Raw genomic sequence first — 25,225 nt, 5'->3', positions numbered from 1 at the left:
AGAGAAGAGAAGAGAAAAAAGAATTAGGTAGACTGTCAGCAAGGCTGGTGGGATGGCCCTGTTCCCCCCTCTCATCTCCCAAAGGAGGGGCAGTCCAACTGAAGCAGGCCCTGATGTTCCCTTTGCCTGCTGTCTTGCTCCTTCTTCTTCTCCACAGGGCCATGGTTGTCAGTTAGCCCTGGGGAGGGAGGGGGGAGTCCAACTGGAGCAGGCCCTGATGAGCAGGCAATTCATTTGCCTTTCCAAGTAAACACAGTCTAGCCCTCTTAATCATTATCTATAATGATGACCAAACTGTTAGAAAGAAAGAAAAATATTAATGCAAATACCTATATCTAGAGCTGGATCCAGGCTAAGTTAGTTGAACTTAGTTTCCACTGAAATCAATAGAACTTAAGTCATGACTAACTAGCCGCACTGACTTCAATGGGAATTAAGTTCAACTAAGTTAGCCTGGATCCAAACCATATTTTCCTTGAATATGACGTGTAGCAAGAAAGCTACTGTTTGCTCTATTTCCACTGCACCGACAGAAAACAAAAAGTAGTATGTTTTCTCCCTTCAAATTGTTAACAAACATCACCAACACTTCTAAATAAAAAAACCCTCTTCCCATCCCCAGCTTGGAGCCCCAAATCCAACCAATCCAGGCTATGAAATATATATTCTGTACTACACACATCAATTACTATTAATACATAAAACTTGCACCAAGTTACATAACATAGGAACTTAGAAAGCTCTCCGTATACCAAGTCAGACCATTTGTCTATCTAGCTCAGTACTGTCTACACCAGCCTTCCTTAGCCTGATGCCCTCCAGATGTTTTGGACTTTGACTCCATCATCCCCAGCAAGCATGGCCAATGGTCAGGAATGCTGGGAGTTGTAATCCAAAACATCTGGAGAGCACCAGGTTGCGGAAGGCTGGTACACACTGACTAGCAGTGCCTCTCCAGGGTGTCAGACCAGAGTCTTTCCCAGTTCTACCTGGAGATGCCAGTGATTGAAGCTGGGACCTTTTTCATACCCCAGTGGCAGTACTGTGCTGGTCACCACCTTTCCCAGCTTCCACTTTCAATATTTAGGACATAACTTTTCTCTTCAGTTGTCTTCTCCTTTATTTATGCTTTTTTGGTTTCCTTAACTCTGGTAATCATGAATTTCTAACAAGAGGTGCAGAATCTGTCAATTCTTTATTTCTTTGTGATTATAAATTAAGAATTAAATAATTTATATAACTCATGCTTGATTGACTTGAGCTGCAGTATAGACCCACTGATAATGCATATGCTAATCCATCAGGGCTGCAGCCATGAGAGAGATGAGAAACAGGGCCATTCCATCAGCTCTGCAGAGAGACCAGCTCCATTTGGCTCCTCCTCTCCCTGAGCTGTTTCCATTCAAGATGGCCACCATAAGTACTACTATGTAACTTTAAGAATTGGTGCCTGAATCTGCTTGTTTTCCCCTTTCCTTCTCATCCTTTCCCCCCTTTCTTTTAAACCATAAATCTGTGGGCAGGGGCTGTCTTGGTTTTATGAATCTTATGTAAACCTCTCTGGGAGACCTTTCAGCTGCAGAGTGGAGTAAAAATGCTTTTAAGTAAAATAATAATATAATAATTAAAATATTTCACATCTTTCCTTGACTTGCTAGCTCACCCTCATTGTAACTGTTCTGCTTCAATTAGAAACAAATTGTAGCCAGCTGATCCTGAGTTTGCTAACTACTACAAGACAGCTTTAGTAGATGCTTCTTTGATTGGGCAATTTCACAACTAGCTGACAATGGATCAAAGATTTTCCATATGTTTGTTTTTCAGCAGGGCAAAGCAACCCACGTGGAGCCAGATCAAGAATCCAGTAATTAGCCACACCACTTGCCAAGTGAGAAGGGCCATTATTTTTTATATCAAACTGTGAAATGGTAAGAAAATACATGAGAAGACCTAAACCCAGGTGTTGGCCCAGCATGTTGAAGAACTTTTCAGAAAGGAAATAATTTGTCTGCCAATGGCCTTTGTCACCACACTTCAATGGTGTGATACTTTTTGGATGACAACACCGTTTGCAGCATCAACACTGCAAACTTGAGCAGAGAAACCATTCTCATCAGGAAAAGTTAGACTGTCTGTCTCGGCCAATGCGTTCGCTCTTTGGCAAAGGCAGTGATTAAGCCTGTCATGAACATGCAGTACCCCAACTGGCTGACCTCAACTAAATGCTTTTTGGCCCTGTTTTCTCCAATTAATTTAGCATAGACCCAGTAAAGTCACAGGCAGCAACTGAGAGAACCACGAAGGGCAGCAAATTCTTTTGATGTTGCTGACTTTAAGAATTATTTTAAGGGGTTTTGAGGGAGGGGGAGAAAATATGTACATGTTTAAAAAGAAAGCAAAGAGTCCCATGGTGGGCTTCTTGCCCCTAATAAGGCAAAGAGAGTGTATTAAAGATGGGTTCCATTTTACTCCATTTAGAAAAAAAACAATTATATTCATTGTCATGATATTCATTATTATGGCTCTAATGAAGCTAAGTGGGTGTCTATGTAAAATATGGCAAGTCCTCTCTGAAGATTTACAGTCCAGTAATATCTGGACAGGGCAAAATTAAAGTCGATTTGTTCATAACCCAGGCTTCTAAACAGCCATTCACCTGGTCACCAGTGGTGAGTTAGAATTATTTCCAGGAGACCTGACAGAGAAGCATTTCATTTGTAAACTCGATGAGATGATCAAGCAGGAACTTTGTACGACTAACTGATATCATGGTCTGCTTCCTTCAGAGGAGAAAGTATCAATGTTTTTATGTTAATGTTTGTGAATAATATATATTTACAAATTTAAAGGTTGGAACAGAATGGTTAAGAATTAGACTTTATAACTAGCGTCTACTTATTTATTTATCGTTACATTTATATCCCACCTTTTTTCCTCTAACCCAAGATGGCCTATATGATCCTCCTCCTCTCCATTTTATCCTCACTACAACCCTGTGAGATAGGTTAGGCTGAGAGTCAGTGACTGGCCCAAAGTCACCCAGTGAGCTTCATGGCTGAATGGGGACTAGAACTACACCACACTGTTAGCTATATTAATGACCCTATTCTGGTTTTATCTCCTCATGTGATTATAATTGTGTGAGTCAGAGAGTGGATCTGTGCCTGGTGCCCCTGGCCATCCACACGTTGGAGGGGAAGATTTAAAGAACTTGCTCTATTTGTGCAAGCTCCCCACATGATGTAAAATTCTGAGCAATCAGGGATCAGGATCATGGATGGGGGAGCCTAAATGCATAAACCCTTCAGACCTCCCCTCCCCACAACATAGGAAAAGCGGAGAGTACGACCAGCCCAGAGGGAAAGCGGAGGGTAAGGCAGCAACTGGGTAAGCCCAGTTCCAGGGTTATTTGAGGGTTGTTTAACCCTCAAATAACTCAAGACATCCAGGTTTGCATGACAAGACAAGCCACAGCACAGCCCCATTGCGGCTTGCATATTAAAAATGGCTAATTAACCCATGGTTGCTTACTGTGACATACGAACCGGCCCTGTGAGGGGATAACCTCCAAAGAGGGCTTTTGTTGATTCAACATCCATTTGCACATTCCTGGTGCTATATAAAACTTTAACTGTTGTAGTATTAACAACGATGTGATATGTCAGTCTTTTAGGTCAAACATGTCTAATCAAGTTTCCCAAAAGAGAACCGCCTGGGCAGAGTTTGCACTTTCCTACAACAAACCTCTGTATTCTTTTTCTCTCCCACAGCTACTGTTCAGTTTTTCCCAACTCATATTCTTCCCTCCCATGATTACTAGTTATTTTTTAGTGCAGTACTTCAACACTTAACAAAAAAATTGCTACATTTTCGATGACTGGAAGCAGAATTAAGTTTACAGCAAAGATAAATTGGTACTGGTTACAGAATGTGGATTTGGTGGGTGGAAAGAGCAGAACCATACTGGATGGTATATATAAAAGGCAAATAGGAACACCAGCAAGTGGCTTAAGCCTCAAGGCTTTGGCTTGGGACTTAGGTCCTGAGATTTTCGTGGCAGAGGACAATTAGCAATGCAAAGAAGAAATGCTACAGAAAATGTAGGCTGTGAAATACCATCTGATACACTGCTACAAACAATTCTGGACTGAAGTTTATTCAACAACCTTCATATACACCTGCAGCCCAACACAGAGAAGCTTTACTTCTTGATTTTCTGCTGAATATATAAACTAGCCTAAACTAGTCCAAAGTCATTTGATGCTTCCCAGTTTAGGTGCTATTAAAATCTACTCATGGAGGGGAGTGAGGACGGGTGGACTGGCCTTGCCCCCTCCACCCCGATCTTCCTGGGTTGAACTGGAAGGTCTGAAGAACAGTAGCCGTGTTCGACTATACATGGTTATTTTACATGTTCTGCATGATCGGGAACCCCAACTGAGCGGATTGTTCAAACCTTCCCTGTCAATACAGGAAAGTCAGGGGTGGAGGGGGCAAGCCCATATCCGCACTCCTCTCCATGAGGAGACTTTTATAAGAACTGAACAGTGGTGCAATGACAGGTTTTCAGGACAGTACTAGTTCATGCATGTAGGCTGCATGATTTTTTTTGTTTGTTTAATTGTTGGGGGGGGTTGGGGGGATTCTGTTGTGTTTTTAGGGGTGGGTAGCCTGCCTGATAGGCAGGAGCGAGGGGGCATGTGTCCACCTGACGGAGGCAGAGGGGGGAGTGTTGGGGGCCAGAATATACAGAGGCTGGGTGGCAGGCACTGGTGGAGCACTAGGGGCAGGCCAGGCTAGGTAAAGGGAACAAGGGAGAGATGTGTAATATCTGTCCCCTGTTCTGGGCCTGTCCAAATCCAAAGGATGGCTGGGGGAGGTGCAACTCCACCTTCTGGCCTTCATCTGCTGCTCTGCAATGCCAGGTCTGTTACCCAGAAAACCTCCCTCATCCATGACATGATCCGGGATGAGGGTGCAGACCTGGCATGTATTACAGAGACCTGGCTGGCTGAGGCCGCTGCTCCAACTCCGGTGGCCATGTGCCCAGCTGGATTTTCATATGCACAGCAGTGGAGGGCTGGGGATCGGGGAGTGGCTGTTATCTACCAGGAGTCCTTGATCTTCACCAGACCCCCTCTCCGGGAGACCAAGGTTGCTGAGTGCATGTACTGGAGGTTGGGCCCGAAGGGCAGTCTGGGGATTCTGCTTGTGTACCACCTCCCCCCCCCCCCCGCTGCACGTCTGACTCCCTGGCCAAGGTGCTTGAGGAGGTCTCTGATGTGCGTGTACAGTCCCCTAACTTATTGGTGTTGGGGGACTTCAATGTACATTCAGAGGCCGTCCTCATGGGGGAACCTCGGGACTTCATGAAGACCATGGCTTCCTGGGAGCTGCACCCTATTCCAACTGGGCCCACCCATGTAGCCGGTCATGCGTTAGACCTTGTGTTTGTTTCTGGAGAAGCGGGGAGTGATCTGGAAGTCGGGGGTATATCCACCACCCCCTTGTCATGGTCAGATCACTATCTGGTGGCGTTGGACTTCTCGGTTCTACAACCCCTCCACAGGGGTGGAGGACCCATTAAAATGGACCGCCCCAGGCGTCTTGTGGATCTGAATGGATTCCTGAACGCGCTTGGGAATTCTCTGGAGCACACAAACAGCCACTCGGTCGAGACCCTGGTGGTGGGTGGAATGCCGCAATCACTGGGGCATTAGATCGGGTGGCTCCAAACCGCCCTCTCCCCCTGAACAGGGCTCAGACTGCACCATGGTTCAATCCGCGGTTACGAGCTCTGAAACAGGAGGTGAGATGGCTAGAGCGCCGGTGGCGGAAGTCTCGCTCCAAAAACGATCAGACACAGGCTAGAGCTGTATCTTCAGCCTATCATGTGGCGGTGAAGGCAGCAAAAAAGGAATATTATGCTGCCTCTATCGCGTCTGCAGAGTGCTGTCCCAGGAGGCTGTTCCAAGTGGTCCGGAGCCTGGTTACTCCAGAACCGCTGGAACATTCTAAGGCCTCCTGTGAGGCCTTGGCAAGGCACTTTGCAGATAAAATTGATCAGATTAGGAGTGTTATTCCATGCACCGTGGATACAGTTAGCGAGCAAGAGGCGGTCTGTGGCAAACCGGTTTTGTGGGATCGGTTCCAGCTTCTTCCTTCTGATGAAGTGGACAAGGTGCTCTTATCTGTAAAGCCGACCACCTGCTTACTTGATCCTTGCCCATCTTGGCTCATTATGAGCTGCAGAGAGAGGCTGTGAGGGGATCAGGGTGGTGGTGAACGCCTCCTTTGAGGAGGAAGTGATGCCATCAGCTCTCAAGGAGGCAGTGATAAGATCACTCTTAAAGAAGCCCTCCTTGGATCCCCAAGTTTTGAACAACTTTTGCCCAGTTTCGAATCTGCCATTTTGGGGCAAGGTGGCTGAGCGGGTGGTGGCGATGCAGTTGAAGGCACACTTGGAAGAAGCCAATTATCTAGATCCATTTCAATCGGGCTTCAGACCTGGGCATGGGACAGAAATGGCCTTGGTCGCCATGGTGGATGATATGAGGAGGGCTTTGGATAGGGGTGAATGCTCCTTCCTTGTTCTCCTCAACCTCTCAGCGGCTTTTGATACCGTTGACCTTCTGGATATCCTCCTGGACCACCTGGAGGGGTTGGGCATTGGAAACACCGTATTACGGTGGTTCCAGTCCTTCCTCTCCAGCAGGTTCCAAAGGGTAGCACTGGGAGAGGAGGTTTTGGACCCGTGGACACTCACCTGTGGGTTGCCACAGGGTTCCATCCTCTCCCCGATGCTATTTAACATCTATGTGAAGCCGCTGGGGGCTATCATCTGGAGGTCTGGGGTGCGGTGTCATCAATATGTGGATGACACGCAGCTCTACCTCTCATTTAAATCTTCACCAAGGTTGGCCGTAGAATCCCTGTCCAAATGTCTGGAGACAGTGAGTGGCTGGATGGGGAGGAATAAGCTGAAGCTGAACCCTGACAAAACCAAGGTACTTTTGGTGGGAGACAAGGGGAGGTTGGGGGATGTCGACCTGGTATTGAATGGGGTATGGCTACCCTTGAAAGACCAGGTCCGCAGCCTGGGGGTCATTTTAGACTCCCAGCTGTCCATGGAGGTTCAGGTGTCAGCCGGACAGCGCTGTACCAACTCCATCTGATATGGCGGTTGCGCCCCTACCTTCCTGACCATCTGCTCCCATTGGTAGTACATGCCCTGGTCTCCTCTCATCTAGACTACTGTAATGCGCTCTACGTGGGGTTACCCTTGAAGATGGTTCGGAAGCTGCAGCTGGTGCAGAACGCGGCAGCTCACCTGATTAAAGGCAGCCACCGACTGATCACATCACCGGTTACCAGTTGTTTTCTGGGCCAAATTCAAGGTGTTGGTTTTCACCTTTAAAACCCTATATGGTTCCAGCCCAGCCTATCTTAAGGAGCGCCTCCAGCAACACCAGACAGGCCGCTCAACAAGATCAGCCTTGGATGGCCTTCTCTCTGTCCCATCAGCCAGGACAGCTAGGCTGGTGTGGATGAAGGAGAGGGCCTTCTCTGTGGTGGCCCCCATTCTGTGGAACTCCCTCCCTAGGGAACTCCACCATGCCCCCTCTTTAATGAGCTTCCACCACACATTAAAAACATGGTTGTTCAGGCAGGCATTTCGGGTGGGTTAGGGTATTTTTAGAAATATGATGTTTTAAAGTAGAATTTTATTGTTTTAAAACTGTTGTATTTCTATATATCGCCCAGAGTGGCCAGGTGACTGGCCAGATGAGCGATTAAGAAATTCAATCAATCAATCAATCAATCAATAGGAGAATATCTACTACTGCCATCACTGAAGCAAGATTTTAGAAGAACTCAGTTCTTTTTTCCCCTGGTAACGCAGGCAGGGCCCTGATGTCCACTCTCTGGTTAAGGGTTCATTACTGGGAAGCCAAGCCCTTTAATATCCTACCAAACTGTACTCTCTTTTTAATTGCATCACAGCATAGGATAGAATACAAAAGCAATCTATTTACACACTTTGGCTCTCCAACAGTGCTCCATATCAGCCTAAGCAATTTGGACCACTATGTCTAAACAGAAATGCATGAATAGAATCACAGAATCATAGAGCTGGAAGGGGCCATTAGGTCATCAAGTCCAACCCCCTGCTCAATGTAGGACTTAAGTTTAAAGCACCTCTTACAGATGGCTCTCCAGTCTGGGCACTGAATACACTGAATACCTCCAGTGATGGAGACCCCACCACCTCCCTAGGCACTTGGTTCCACTGCCTGATTCCTCTGACCATTAGGAAGGTTTTCCTGATGTTCACGCAAACAGTTTTTTTGCTGAGGAAAAAGATCCTAATAATTCAAGTAAGTGAACCGAGCTGCAGAGCAATACAACAAAACTAGGATACCCAAGCCAATATGATCTGGAGAGAAAATTCTGTATGCAACACCAAATACAGCAGTCAGACAGACATTTAGCATGATCAGAACTCATCTACCATATCTTCCCAGGAGAAGCCAGGTTAGATGCAAACTTATGCCACTCATCTTTCTGTGTCAGAGACCGATTTACATATACATCTATGCCTGCATGTTCTTCAGTCACTGCTCCATCCAAATACGGGTGAAGGATTCTACCCATGTGGTTCATCCTGACAGTGTGTTTACATGACACAAGCATATGATGTCCTGAATAAAGGGTTAAAGAAACCAAAGTGAGAGAGGGGAAAAACACTTTTTTGAATCCTAATAGGCCACAAATAAGGCAGCAACCGTAAAACCACAAGGGATATGATCCAACCAAAAGCAGCACTTTTGAGTCCCATTGACTTCCATGGGAGAGGTTTAAACGCATCCTATTAAAATCAGTGTGGTTTAACAGTGATTAAATGTGGGGAGATCAGGTCTTTATCAATGTAGCAAACTCCATTTTGAACCTTTGTTTCTTTCTCACTTTAGTTCCAGGAAGATTGTTCCAGCAAATTATATCTCTGATTCTTCTGATTTCCAAGCTATGGTCTGAAGGCATGTGACACGTTTCTAATAATGAAGCTAAACAGGTCTAATGCTATAAGCTGCCTGGAAAAGAGACAACCTGGAAACTACATGTAAAGTATTCTGAGCGCCCTGGATCGAGATATGACTTTAAAAAAAAAAAAATGCAAATGAGCAGTTTGTATCTACTAGGGTTCCCCCCCCCCCAAAACTCAGCCTAAAATTAGATTATATCACAGGCTCAAATGTTTTGTGCACTGAGCTCAGAAGAATTGGCACAATTCACACTTGCCTCTTCCAGTGGGTTAGAATGTTACACTATTTACACAATTCACCATGACTCAATCAACAGGGCTGAAAAGCCTCTTGGTTAACCAGACTTTGAGAACTGTATATTGTTATATGACAGGATATATATTGAAATTAGCTTGCGTGTGCAATGGCTTTTCTTTATCAATATGCTAGTGCATTGTTTTATCCCCTAGAAGCCTCTTGAAGTGTTTAAACAGCCTGTCAAGACGACATTAGTATACAGACATATAATACCATCCCGGCCCCTGCCCCCAAAAAAGTGAGGGTCAAAGAAATGTCACCAACCTTCTCATTTAATGCTTCTAACCTATGCTAATTTAATAGGCATTTGTTTAAGATGTCCTTCAATTTCACTAATGCACTGGGATAAAGACAAAAATTCCACCCCAACAATTTTTGGGAGACGCACTGGCCATTATCTGAGCAACTGATGTGCTGCATGTGGTCATTAGAGTCTTCAACTCTGAAATTACACCCCCGGAAGAATGATAGGGTTTGCCTGGATGTTGATTGGAGGTGGATGGTGATCGATTAGAAGAAAGCAGGACTATGTAGCCATGCAAACACAAAAGAAAAGGTGAGGGAACACTCCTGTACTAAGCCACATATTTAAACACTAAAGAACCTTTCACATTGACTTCACAACCATTAGATGTTTCCAAATTAACAAAATTTCTCACATCCAGGTCTCTGCATTTTATCTTCTTTATTCTTTCAAATCCTGAAATTGCTTGGATAAGAGTGGAGGCTTTTTTTTAATACATACATTTCTAAGAGCAGCCTGAACTTTTAGGGGGAATTGAAGAGGCTTTCTGTCAAGTACAGCTAAATCCTGCCTTTCTATATCAAAACCCCTTGCTAGAAAATTACTGTGCAGATGATAAGGCTGAAAGATATAATAAAAAGTGACTCTACTCAATTTACACTGCAATATTGGTATGACTGAATATTTTTCATTCAGGTGACTGATAAAATCACTAAACTGTATTGGAGATAAATAAAGGAGGCTTCTGTCAAGAATAAACACCATTAATCATGAAGTCTCACACTCAAGAGTGGCTATGCTAGGCATCTGCACAAATACACTGTTGCAAGTTGCATGCAACCACTTGCTCTTTCCCCCTTATTTTCTTAAGGAATCTGCATACTACTGCCTTTATTTCAGTGTATATTTCTACCTTCCCACATGCTGACATCCATATGTTTAAGATATTAATCTGCAAATGTATATATATGCGCAATGGAGGCCTAACTCATATGTGCACATTGTGGGTTGGATCCAGATTTAAGTTGGATCAACCGCATTGGCGGAAGTGGACTTCCTCACCCTCTCCTTCCCACACAGCCCCCCAGCCCCCTGAAAATGCAACACAGAGAGCCAAGAGACCCTGCTGAATGGGGTGAGCTGTGTGGGGGAGGGGAATCCCTTGAAACTGAGCAGAAGGGCCTTCTGCGAGAGGAGCCCTTCCTCTCGTGGAAGGAAGATCCTGGATCCAACCCCATGCGTGTATTATCCTTTGCAGACAACTGAATTGATCATCATGTTCTCCAATCGAAAATAAGCACAGCTCTCTGATGGGTATGATGAAGAGCTAAATCATTGTTGCATATCATGTACACATTATTAATTGCAATTGGCTTAACTGCACATCAGCTAGCAAATCCATTTTCTCCTTTCCCTGCCTCCACCACTTTGCAGACCTCACAAAAATAATCTCCACCCTGCTACATACTCAGGACACTTATCTGCAACAGCAATTATTTATGCGGTTTTCACAGCCAAAGCAGGAAATATCGTGGATATTCGCGGCATCCTTACTTTCACCAATGTTCTCCAATGAAATTGTCTTTTGAGGCCAATTAATTTCCTCAGCTTGGCATTTTTATTACAACTTAAAATAAATTTGATTGTATTACCTTATATGTAAGTTTGCATTAGGTTTCAATTCTAACAGGCTTGGCACCAATATAATTTTTTTTTTTTTTAAACTGCTGTGCCATTACCTCAGAATGGCATTATGATCCAACAGGAACAGCTTGCAAACAGCAGTCCTCCCTCCCAGTTTCTTTCTCTTGGAGTAACTCCGTTGATTTTAGTAGGGCTAAGTCAGAATCAACAATCTGAACATCAATTTAGGGTGCAATCCTATGGGGATAGGCAGCCGCCTCCGAACTCAGAGGCAACCGCCTATCCAATGCAGGGTAGGAGAAGCAAGGAGGGGATCGTTCAACCCTCCACACTTCTCCTGTCCTGCATTTGCAGCTAGATAGCCGATTTCAGCTGTCTAGCTATGGGAAGGTGGAGTGGGGGAAGAGGCTGCCGGACAACACATAGGATGTGTCATACTGACATTTCCACCTTCCCAGCCCTGGAATGCCCCCCAGAACACCCCATTTTGGCCACTCCGCTCTCCTCTTCTGAGAGCAGAGCATGGGGCTGTTCTGCGCTGCTTGCAAGGCAGCACGGAAGGAGGGGGAAGGTCAGTTCTCTGAGAATCGACCTCGGAGCACAGGCTCCGAGGTCAGTTCCCAGAAAACCACATATCCTATGGCCATCTAGCTGCTGACTAGAGGCCATAGGATTTCTCCCTTAGAGAACAATCCTATGATTGTTTAGACAGAAAGAAGTCCTACAACTACAAAGTCCAAGTTGTAGGACTTTTTCTCTCTAAATATGCATAGGATTGCACCCTTAAATGATTTAGTCCACAATCAAGTGCTGCAGAAGTCTGGTGTTTCAATTTTTAATCCAGTCTTCCCCAACCAGGTGCCCTCCAGATGTTTTGGTCTTCACCTCCCATCAGCCCCAGCCTGCATGGCCAAGGGTCAGGAGTGCTGAGAATTGTGGTCCAAAACATCTGGATCGCACAAGGTTGGAGAAGGCTGTTTTAATCCATGTATTTGGGGGTTTTTAGATGGGAAAACCAGTAGAACCCTAAGTAGATGTGGGATGCGATCTTGCAGATAGGCTCATGCCACACACTCTGGTGCTCTGCCAACGTGCACCTGGTGGTAGGGATGTAAGGACTGTAAAATCCGCTCCATATGTGTTTCGCAGATTATCAGGAACCTTTTGTTCTGTCGTCCGCTCACAGATGGATGCGAATTGGGGGGGTTTTCAACATGCGGAAAAATACACAAATAATTACATAAGAGGTTTCGTAACAATTTACATAATTTACCTTAGTACATAACACTCAGTGTATTGTCCCCCATTCTATTCAACTTTTCCTCAGGAGAAATTTGCATATTTTTCTACAAATAAATATGCAAGAAATTTCAGGAAAGTAAAGAAACATTCGAAAGCCCATGGACTCTGCCTGGCCTGGGGGGGGGTCACTCGGCAGCAGATTCCACAGGTCAGATTCTTAGAAATCTGAGCTCATTTTAGTCTGTCTTGAATTTCTACAGCATCCCTCACTGGCGGAGTTACAGACAATGGCCTAAAGTCTTGTTAAGGTGGAAAACAAAATGTGCAAATCAGCCCACAACCAGTTCCTACAGCAAATGAAGGTTCAAGTAATGCACGTGCTATTAAAATGGAGTAAAGCAGAGCCCCATGCGCTAATGAAGTTAAAAAATGTACTTTGGCCTTCATGTTTAAGACACTTAACAAGCAGCTTGCTTCCTTGGCACAGACTGATAGCGAGTTGGAGCTGTGGTGGCCTAATCATGCAGGCAGGAACCAAATCGACTGGAAGAATTAGGAGACTTGCGGCCCCTGAGGAATGCAATTCATGAGGAAAAGCAGTTGACAGAGTGAGGCTAGGGAACCGCGTGGGAAGAAAACAAAATAAACAGCCCAACAAAGAAAACAAAGCCTCTGGAATAAGGGCTTTTCCAGGGCTAGAGTACACTGAAACTTCAGAGGGTGCCCGTGAGTGACAAAAACCTCATCAAAGGCAGGCCTCTTTGCAAGCAAATACACGGTCAAAATGGTGTACTAGGTCAAAAAATAGCCACAAAAATTCCTCAAGGTATTTTTGTGTAAGGCTTGGGGGGGGTGCGTATTTTAATTCTGGGTGCACAAGAGCCAGATGGAGCACTGATAACCCAACAACAGGCCATTGTTATGCTGTGAAGAGAGTTTGAGTTACGTCCTGATCCTTATTTACGGTTTTTCTTTTTTCTGTCCTTCATACATTGTACAAAAATGACAAGAGGCATGTGTAGGAAGGCAGCCACTCCTGACTACATGCCACAAGGCAAAAAGAATATATATTAGTTATAGCAACTTTAGACTCAATCCAAAGTCCCTCAGGCAAAATCCTGATGGTATTTAACATAATTCTACAACACACAAAGAAAGGATATCAGATTTTGCCCCTCTTATTGTTTGTTCAGGATGTTTTAGGTCGGGTTGGATGGCCAGATTGACCTATTAAGAGAAGAATAAAACACTAAAACCAGCTTAATAACAATTCCTTAGGTGATCTATTACAATGACAGACAAGTGAATACAAGAAAAGTTAACAAAGACTCCTGGCTTATGTCCACAGATGTTAGTATATTAGCTTCACAGGAAATAGACTGTAAACTCCTCCCATTCATCTTCCTTTTTAAAAATACAAATACCCATTTGTATTTTATAGTTTTCTGTAACTGCCTTGAGTCTGTTGGTTAGTTTGTTTTGTTGGAAGAAAATGATGGGATGTAAATATGAAAAAAATGAACAGAAATAAATATATCATTTGCATGAAATACTAATGAGTTTTAGCATTGACTTCAATGGGATGAGGACTGCACTCCAATCTTTTAAAGAAATACAAGTATTGTCAGGTTTATTAATAAATAATTCAGATGACCACTCAAAGAACTACAGTTACAGGTAAGCAACCTGACTTTCTGTGGGTTATTTTTTGAAAGGTTAACAAGGAAAAGCATCCTTCCCCCCTTCCATCTCTGTATCATGCATAATTATGAAGCAGCATTAGCTAAACCTTGAGAATGCCAAACCTATTATTATTTCAACAAGTTTGAGCCTCTCTGCTTGCCTTACATATTCCTACTAGCAGTGAAGGCATTCTTTATCCTGGCTGGCTGCCTACAAAGGCTCTCAGGTTACGCTGCACGCACACAGTCCTCAATGTCTGCTTTGTGATTCTAACATATTTTCAATCATTTTTTTTAATCCATTCCATTTCAAACACCTAAAATAAGTCATGTTCGCAATATTAAGCAACAGCCCTCTGGGACTTCTGTTTTAATTACAATTTTACATGCTGTAACGTGAGCCTGTGAATTAAAAGAAAATAAATGGGAGAGAGTGCCCGTACATTTTTAAGCCAAGTTCATTTCTTGAAATACTAAATGTATCAACGATTGTAGGTTTGCAACTAAAATTCTATGAGTGTGAAGAACGCTGTTCAAAATATTATTGAAAAGTTAATCACTGTCCTTAATAACGGCTTGCAATGTTCATTATCTTGCACACTGTTCATTTCTGCACTGCTGGAAATCTAGAACTAACATGTGCTACCATGCTACATGATTAGAAAGTGCGTTGATTGTGATGTAGACACAAAATGTATGTAAAATGTGATTTAAGGTCAACGGTGACACAAGCCACGACCTTTCAGTTCAAACCTTTGTGTGTACCTTCACGCATCATAAAGTCAGACCGCATCAGTGTCAGGAATCCATTCACTAGAGGGAGTTTGACCACCCCACTTTATAGAGGCCCTTGCAAGTTTGTTTGTTTTTTTTGGAATATATTTTTATTTATTTTAACTTTATAAAAGTGAAATAAACAGTACCAAAAAATTGCCCTTGCAAGTCGTAATAGGGAGGAACTGTAGGTTAGGAGGGATTATAGCTCAGTGGAAGAGCACATGCTTCGCATGCAGAAGATCCCACGTTCGATCCCCGGTATCTCCAGGTAAGCCTAAAAAGGATCCTGCCAAAACGCTGGAGATCTGCTGCTACTCAGTGTTGACAATACTTGGCAAGATGGACCAACGGTCTGACTCAGTATACGGCAGCTGCCTGAGTTCCTAACTAAAATACCCACTGGGATTTGCCACAGCGTTCCTTCATTGCTACCAGATCCCAGAGGGCTATTTCCTGATGCAAGGCTGAGAGATCACCTGTGGAGAGATCCCTTAGAAAATCATACTCGAGGTGCAGGTCCATCACACCACTCACTGTATGTGTGATCTTCCAAACCTCAGTACCTACTCCTGTTCAGTCTAGTCACATTACTCAAGTATTTGAAACATGGGATTTTTATTGAGCTTGTAGACTTACATCATATCCTTTTAAACAACAACAAAAGTATTTTGATTTGTAAACATCTGTAAGGGCATCAACACATACAATCCATGTAGAAAAGAAAAATGAATATAATTCACTCTGGCTCTGCACTGATGGACGCATTGCAGAGGCAGAACTTAAAAGTTACTTGGCTAAACATCAGCATCCACCCACATATTCACTTCTGGATTGGGACAATGATGGAGAGCAATTCTTCACTGTGGGCGATTTCTGACCCCCATCTCTTTTTTCCCCACAAGTGGTATAATACATACAAATGAGTGTATTGTCTGTGTAAAGAAACATTCATAAGTGCATGCCAAAAGCACTGGGTCTAATTTTTGCTTTCCTCTGAGGAAAAGTTTGCTTTATTTATGTATTCCACTTGTACCCCACCATTCTACCAAAAATGGCACTCAAGGAGGCTTACCATCACTAATAAAACCTGATAAGAACAATAATAAAACAAGTTCATTAAACACAATTTAAAACAATTTAAAACAACAGTAACAGAGTAAAAACAGCCTACAGCCAGCAGACCCGCTTACACACCAAATGCCTGCTTCAATAAAGTGGTCTTTGCCTGACGGCAGCTGGATAACAACAAGGGAGTAAACCTAGCTTCCCTTGGCAGGGAGTTCCACAGTCAGGGAGTGGCCACCAAAAAGGCCCTCTCTTGGGTCACCACCAAATGCACCTCTGAAGGTGTTGGTCTCAAAAGAAGGGCCTCTACAGAAGTTCTTAAGAACCAGACAGGCTCGTAAGGGAGAAGGCGATCTTTCAGGCAGCCTGGTCCCAAGCCGTATAGGGCTATATAGCTCATAACCAGCATTTTGAATTCTGCATGGAAACAGACTGGTAGCCAGTGAAGCAGTTGTAATGAAGGAGTCATGTGCTCCCTGTAACCTGTCCCAGTCAACAGTCTGGCCACAGCAATCTGAACCAGCTGAAGTGTCTGAACAGGTTGCAAAGGCAGGCCCACATAGAGCACGTTACAGTAGTCCAACAGAGACAGGAGAACGTCTCTCAGGTCCCACTAGATTGGATTGGAAATAAACTGTTTACCCTAAATCTGTAAATAGCTCGATTAAATGCTGAAACAATCTGGGCAACTCTTCAAAGCAGCCACTACAAACAAACAGACATGTCTCTGTAGTTTTACTAGGGGGCTGCTTTGAAGAGCCATCCCCAGAAAACTGGAGGCTGGTGTCCCTCGAGGCAATATAGTCCCCTGTGGTGTGTGTGCTTTAGATCCTCCCCCCATTTTCTCCCAGAGGCAGAAGCAGGCCAATGACAAAGCTACTGAGAAATGCCTCCTTTGCTTTGCTAGGAAGCTACTTTGAAGACCTGCCCCAGAAAAAGACCAGCCACTGCAGGGAATCTTTGGGGCAAGAGGGTTCCCTGTGTGGGTAGGTATTTGGCACACACCCTGTTTTCCATGGGTACATTTCTTCAAAGAGGTCCCCTAGCAAACCATGGAGAAACATTCCTGTGGGTTTGCTAGGTGGCTGTTTGGAGGGGTTGTCCTTGGGGAAACTGAGGGTATAGACAAGTCTCCATCTCCTACAGGGGACTCCTGTAATTTCTCCATGGTTTGCTAGAGGGCTGCTTTGAAGTACTGCCACTGGGTGACGGGGAGGAAAACCACTCCTTCAAGGGGGGAACTTGGACTAAAAACTTCCCCCAGGGTGATGGAACTTTCTCTGCAGCCTTAGTGTCCTGATCAGAGTTTTAGCTAAGAAGTCTTTTCCAGCTCTGACTTTAATCAAACTGGAGTAGAATTCAGGGGCTTCTAATCTGGCCTTTCCTTTGAGGTGAGCATTGCAAAGCACCTGAAGCAACTTTACGAGCCTGAGTCCAGCCTCACTCACACCACTAATGTGAATTTAGGAAATAACTTTTTTAGGAAGAGAGGTGACCTACATTAACAAAAATGGTTGAGAATTGCATTGAAGAATGATGAAAGAAGACATTTTCTTCATTTTACAGACTATATGCATTAGTGCATTTCCACAAAGCGGTAGTTATTTTTATTTTGTCACAGACCATTCTCATACAAGAGACATTTCACTAGCAGCCTTGAACACACATTAAAAAGTAAGACTCTTAACAGTTGTAATCCTATGCATTAGTGCTGTGCTGAAAATTTCTCCCACATTTTTTCGACCATTCTCATTCAATTTGATAGACTGGAAATGGCATTTGAAAAGAAATTCAATGGTGAAGAAATTTCAGAGAAATTCTCATGGGCTGGATTTCGGTTTCTTGTCCTTATACCTTACTTATGAAGTGGCCGAGGAGTGTGCATGAGTGTCCTGTCTGTCACTGTACAATAATCTCTCTGCCCGCCTGTGGCCTCCTCAGCTTCCTATACTTCCATTAAAGACCAGTTTAAGGCTCCAAGAGGTAATTCCTCCCATGGGGCTTTTTCAGATCAGGATGTGCAGGCAGCCTGGGAGGCTAGCTGTGATTAGGGAAGCTCAAAAACACCACAAACATAAATTATAAAACGTCCTGAATGAGGCAGAACAATGGAAGCAATAGGGGGAGAAAACTTTCTGGAAATTGGAGGACAGGCAGAGCATAACTCCACCTCATCCCTGGAGCTGGACACAACACTGCCCCCACCTGCACTGCAGTGGATGCAAACTGGGGGACAGCCTGCCGAGACAGCTGATGCTGTTGCAACACGAAAAACCCCAAACCCCTTACTAAAAAAAAAAGAAAGAAGCTGTGCTACAAGCCCTGCCAACAGGGAGCCCTGCCTGGGAGAAACCATTGAGAATTGTCTCCCAAATTTCTCTGCCCACAAGTAAGGTGGAGAGTTTCAAGAGGACATTGGCGCACAGCTCTACTATGCATGTCTATTCAGAAGTAAGTCTTACTCAGTTCAATGGGACTTACTCCTGGGGTAAGTCTGTACAGGATTGAAGTCCAAATGTTAGTGCTCTTTAAAAACAATAAAAAGTGAAGGCTGTAAATTTTAGTTCTCTTTGAAGCAAGACTTAACATGAGTGGAAGTATTGTACTTAAAGGCGGGGGGGAGAAGTCTGTCACACTCCACTACCTCACAGGCCACTGCAACAGGTTTGACAGCAGCCTCTATAGAGCTGGCTTGCTTCCGGTTCACTGAATTTGAATACCTCAGTCGATAACTGCTCACTGCTTAATAATGCTGACTACAGCACAAAGAAGAACATAGGAATTTTGTCCAAGAAGCCACAGCTCAGAGCCTCCAAAAGCACAGTATGTTTGGAGTGTGCATTCTTTGCAACAGATCAGAGACTGATATTGTAGATTTTCAACAATACTATAAATATTGAAACAAAGTTAGTGAAAGTTATTTTAATTTTCTAAATGAGAGTATGTCATTCAAAAAGTGCATCCATCTCTCCTTCAGTTTTCAACGTTTTCGCAGACACTAGGACCACACCGTAAATTCTGTAGTCTTTGCACAAACATGGGGAAAAATGTGTCCTATCACAAATTCTAAAATGTGTCTAATCCCGCACCTACACAGACCTTCTTTTCTCTAAGCATGTGTCTGGATTTCATCCGGCAAACTGTGCAACTACAGTCCATATATATTTTCAAAGGACATCTTAGATAGTTGACCTAGAGAGCTGCTGTGACATAGTAGGTATGTACAGCGGTGGACCTGGGAATAGAAAGTCCTGGGTTAAAAGACCACCCAGGCATGAAGCTCACTGAGTGGCCTGGCACAAGTCACTGTCCCTCAGCCTTACCTTCTCCACAAATTAGAACAAACCATTTTGGAGGCTCCTACGCTACCAATCAAAATGCAATTTTGTGCAGCTATTTGCTCTTTTCTTCCTTAACGTGTGTGTGTGTTTTGTGCATGTTTTTGTAGAAAGCAAATAAGATGGAAGAAGTGGTAGGAAAACACAGGCAGGTTACTTGTGGAAGACAATATTTTCTGAACCCCCTCACAAAATTCTGTGAATGAGGTACAGCAATTGCACACTAAAAGCCTTGTCTGGAATCACCCCATGTCTATTGTCCTAACCAACTTGAAGGAAGGTTGAGATACATCTAAATAAGCAAGCTTTTACTTCAAGTCCAATGGATTCTTTGGCCCTCACCTTTTTAATTTATTTTTAATAAATAAAATTATGACATCTGCCTTTTTATGACTCTTCCTTGTGTCCTTGCATATCAGGCTGTCCCTTCTCTGCCTCAGGAAAATGAAATCCATGGAAATCCCCTCTTAATGAAAAGAACACACCATGCAATACTATGCTATTTCCAAGGTTTACACAAAACCCTCATTACCTCTTATAAGCACAATCTAATTTTTAGCCTATTTTGCAGGTTTACTTCCAAATGAGGATTTATGAACTCCAACTAGAAAGATCCACATTCACTGTTGAAAAGGTTACTAAACTTGTACAAAACTCCCATTGAGTTTTCTAATTGATGCAATACTCCATACCTAAGCAGGAGACCACAGTTCCAGTCTAGGCTTCCTCTTTGCTGGTTCGTAAGAGGCCAGTTAGTGGAAAAACTACTTGCAACTAACTTTAGTCCTACAATAAAGTGCAACCCTTGATATTTTGCTCAACTGACTTGAGTGTTCATTGGCTCTTCTCCCAGTCAGCACAATGGTGTACATCAAATTCAATAATAGTACCTTGCAAGCTACACTCAACACCTGATACCCAACTCTTTCCAATGAGCCCTTTTCATTCCCTACCCAACGCTAGTACCATTATACTTCTAAGTGCCTCTGGTGGAGGCATCAATATCAGCAACAGGATTTTCCCTAATATGGACTAAAACCATTCTTGTTCCATTCCCAGCTAAAGCAGACTTTATCAGAGAGAACGCCCTTCCATGTAACACAAGGATGCTCCGATGTCGTCATGGGATGTCCAAAGTAAGGGCTCCCTTGCTTCTCTAGCCTTCATTACTCTATGTATTTGAGAAACAAACTCTGTAGTTTATGTCAAATTGGAATATGTTAAAGTATCAGGACTAACTCTTGCAGGTTGTTATATCTGCATTTAATTCTTCAACCCATTGTGAGCTGATCAGTGCATGGGCACAACACGCTGACGGCCATGTGGGCCAAATGTTATACAAAGTAAATGTGATTATTATTTTATTGTTAATTAAGTAGAGATATATCCTGTAAGAGAAAGAAAACTAGTGTGCTGTACCTAATGATGTATGACAGAGTCATAGCAACTACTTTGGACCTCGGGACTTTTATCTGTGGAAGAATGTTTCTGTACTGTGTGAATTCCATTATACAGCACCAATTTTCCTTGGCTGAAAAAAGGGGGCACAACAGACCTTCATGGAAAGTGGAGTTTTAAATATTTAAGACAGTAAATAACATTCTGAAACCATCCATTAGAAAACAGTTCTGTGTATAGGGTTTGTTTGTCTACTGGACAGATGAGATATTAGTCCCAGTTCATTGACTGACAACACTGAACTCCTAACTCACCCAGCAAGGTATTTTGCCGGTCTGGGGGAAGGGAGAGGATTTAGATATCTACAAAGCTTGTATCACACATGCAGTATGGGTTGAAATATGAGGAAGCCTGAGATCCTCTGTAGTCTGTATATTGAGAACTGTACTATGCTCGGTATACAGTGCAATCTAAAGATGCATTATATGACTGATGTAGTGCTAACAACATGGAAGGTTTATGATTGTTATGGTTAAGTACCTATGTGTGGAATGTTTAGATATTCATTGCGGTCCCAATATTCAATCCCATTGCTCACAGCTAGCCATGTATATTAGGTTGCATACAGCTATTTCATTGTGGAAGGCAGGATTATAATGAATGAATGAATGAAATTCCCTGCACCAGTAGTTACAGGTGTTTTGTTTTAAATTTATTCATTTTACTGAAAAACTATTTTACACAAATTGTCTATTGCCAGGGGCAATCTATAACACGGGCATGGTTTGTTTCTAAGCAACCAAAACTATAGCAACTTTAAATATTACTATTTTATTTCAGGCATTCAAATGTTTTATGTACCTTAAAACATCCATTGGTTAGCAACTGTTATTTATACTACCAGAAGAAGGTGAGTTTATACAGGGCTAAATTAGGAAATAAGATGGCTGAAGGAACTAAACAATGTTACTGTTATACACCAGTCCAAAACTGAGTGACAAGCCTATGAAAATAAAATTTAAAAACACACACTCCTTAATTTTTCTCCATCACCACCCCGCTGAATCGGTCATCCACATTTAATCCTAATTAAATCTAAGCCATTATTTCAACAGAAAAAGAGCAGGGCATTTACAATGTAGCCCCAAGGTAATGTAGCCCCAAGAGGCGACTCTACACATGGACGTCACCAGATGGTCAATATCAAAATCAGATTGATTATGTCCTTTGCAGCCAAAGATGGAGAAGCTCCATACAGTCAGTCAAAACAAGACCTGGAGCTGACTGTAGCTCAGATCATGAGCTGCTTCTTGCAAAATTTCGGCTTAAATTGAAGAACGTCGGGAAAACCACTAAACCGTTCAGGTATGACCTAAATCATATCCCTGATGAATATACAGTGGAGGTGAGGAATAGATTTCAGGGATTAGACCTGATAGACAGAGTGCCTGAGGAATTATGGACGGAGGTCCGTAACATTGTTCAGGAGGCAGCAACGAAATCTGTCCCAAAGAAAAAGAAATGCAAGAAAGCCAAGTGGCTGTCTGATGAGGCTTTACAAGTAGCTCACGAAAGAAGGGAAGCGAAAAGCAAGGGAGAAAGGGGAAGATATACCCAACTGAATGCAGAGTTCCAGAGAATAGCAAGGAGAGACAAGAAGGCCTTCTTAAATGAACAATGCAAAGAAATCGAGGAAAACAACAGAATGGGAAAGACTAGAGATCTCTTCAAGAAAATTGGGAGATCTCAAGGGAACGTTTTGTGCAAAGACGGGCATGATAAAGGACAAAGAAGGCAGGGACCTAACAGAAGCAGATGAGATTAAGAAGAGGTGGCAAGAATACACAGAAGAACTATACAGGAAAGATTTGAATGTCCCTGATAGCCATGATAGTGCGGTCACTGAACTTGAGCCGGACATCCTAGAGAGTGAAGTCAAGTGGGCTTTAGGAAGCATTAGTAACAACAAAGCTAGCGGAGATAACAGTATTCCAGCCGAGCTATTTAAAATCCTAAAAGATGATGCTGTTAAAGTGCTGCATTCAATATGCCAACAAATCTGGAACACTCAACAGTGGCCACAAGACTGGAAAAGGTCAGTTTACATTCCAATTCCAAAGAAGGGCAACGCCAAAGAGTGTTCAAACTACCGCACAATTGCGCTCATTTCACATGCCAGCAAGGTGATGCTCAAAATCCTACAAGCTAGGCTTCAGCAGTATGCGAACCGAGAACTACCGGAAGTACAAGCTGGGTTTAGAAGAGGCAGAACATTCGCTGCATCATGGAGAAAGCAAGAGAATTCCAGAAAAACGTCTATTTCTGCTTCATTGACTACGCTAAAGCCTTTGTGTGGATCACAACAAACTGTGGCAAAGTCTTAAAGTGATGGGAGTACCAGACCACCTTACGTGTCTCCTGAGAAACCTGTACGAGGGTCAAGAAGCAACAGTAAGAACCAGAGATGGAACAACCGATTGGTTCAAAATTGGGAAAGGAGTACGACAAGGCTGCATATTGTCACCCTGCTTATTTAACTTATATGCAGAGTACATCATGAGAAATGCCGGGTTGGATGAATCAGAGATCAGAATTAAGATTGCCGGGAGAATTATCAACAACCTCCGATATGCAGACGATACCACCCTAATGGCAGAAAGCGAAGAGGATCTCAAGAGCCTCTTGTTGAGGGTGAAAGAGGAGAGTGCAAAAGCTGGTTTGAAACTCAACATGAAAAAAACGAAGATCATGGCATCTGTCCCCATCACTTCCTGGCATATAGAAGGGGAAGAAATGGAAGCAGTGACAGATTTTACTTTCTTGGGCTCCAAGATCACCGCAGACGGTGACTGTAGCCATGAAATTAAAAGACGCTTGCTCCTTGGGAGGAAAGCTATGGCAAACCTAGACAGCATAGTAAGAAGCAGAGACATCACCTTGCCGACAAAGGTCCGTCTAATCAAAGCTATGGTTTTCCCAGTAGCAATGTATGGCTGTGAGAGCTGGACTATAAGGAAGGCTGAGCGCCGAAGAATTGATGCTTTCGAACTGTGGTGCTGGAGAAGACTCTTACGAGTCCCCTGGACTGCAAGGAGGTCAAATCAGTCCATCCTAAAGGAAATCAACCCTGACTGCTCATTGGAAGGACAGATACTGAAGCTGAAGCTCCAATATTTTGGCCACCTAATGCGAAGAGAAAACTCCCTGGAAAAGACCCTGATGCTGGGAAAGACTGAAGGCAAAAGGAGAAGGGGACGGCAGAGGATGAGATGGCTAGATAGCATCACGGATGCAATGAATATGAACTTGAGCACGCTCCGGGAGAGAGCGCAGGACAGGAAGGCCTGGCGTGCTATGGTCCATGGGGTCACGAAGAGTCGGACACGACTGAACGACTGAACAACAACAACAACCCAAGGTAATGGAATGGCCATCAAGAGGACAATGAACGTTCCTAGTTTTTAGGGGAGAGAAAAAAACCTCAGGCACAGTAGCCACACATGAAGGTTTTGCATGGGGCTCTTCTTTTCTCATGTCATAGGAAGCTGCCTTATAAGGACTCAGACCACTGGTCCATGTAGCCCATCAGAGTGAACCTTCTGCAGGCAAAGCATGTGCTCTACACCTCCACACTATGGCCGTTCCCTTCAGGTATGCACAATCAACAAACCAAGCCACTACAGAGAATGTGCAGTCTGTGTCACTTTTTGTATTTCTGGTTTATCCTATCTGCTCTGTACTGTGCAAGTTACTCATCCTCCAAGCATGAGTATCCAGACAAGAGAGAAAGCAGGGTGGGAATGTGCAAAAGGATGCAAAGACTTCTCATTTGCGATAATGCTCTATTGGCTGCCTGGATATGCACCCATGTATACATACTAACACAATGAGACTTACTTCTGAGCAGTGCACAGGAGGAAGGGGGGAAACAGTGCTATTTTGACCCCTATGGAAAACTTCCATATGTTTATTTAATTAATCAATCAATTTATATACCACGTACCATATCAAAAGATATCTCTAAGCAGTTTACAGGGTCAGAGATTAAAATATATCATAATAATGTTAGCACTGCATCCATGGTGCGATTGGATTGTCCCCAAACTAAGGCCTCCTTATTTTGCAGGGCATTTGGGCTGCAACGTTTGGGCGTGCTGATGAATTATTGCCATCTTATTGATGAGGAATCATATGTTTGTTTATTTGTGCTGCTACTTTTACTGGTTTTATATTTTTGTTTTGTTCTCTTTTATAGTTGCTCTTCCAGCTACTGCATACTGTAAGCTGCCAGGGGCACACAAAAAGGCAGGATATAAATGTTGTTGTTGTTGTTGTTTCTAAAAAGACTTAAGAAAACAAGCTATTTTAGGAGTACTCTCCTAAAAACAGCAATGTGTCTTGTATTTAAAAGCAAGACACATGCAAATCCTAATGCTCTTTAAATGCTGCTATTGAAAAACAGTTTACATTTTATGCTTGTCCGTGCTATGCTGT

General features: G+C 43.4%; 1 protein-coding gene across 1 annotated transcript in view; it reads right to left on the bottom strand.

Annotated features, from left to right (window-relative positions):
* The window catches only part of GLI3 (GLI family zinc finger 3), a 325,138-nt gene that overhangs the window by 125,791 nt on the left and 174,122 nt on the right, over positions 1–25,225 (bottom strand). The window lies entirely within an intron of this gene.

Source organism: Heloderma suspectum, chromosome 5 (assembly GCF_057233095.1).
Source record: "Heloderma suspectum isolate Gila_16-S chromosome 5, 16-S_ref, whole genome shotgun sequence".
NCBI lineage: Eukaryota > Metazoa > Chordata > Lepidosauria > Squamata > Helodermatidae > Heloderma > Heloderma suspectum.
Note: the sequence above shows the minus strand (reverse complement) of the source record. Positions and strands in the feature narration are given on the sequence as shown.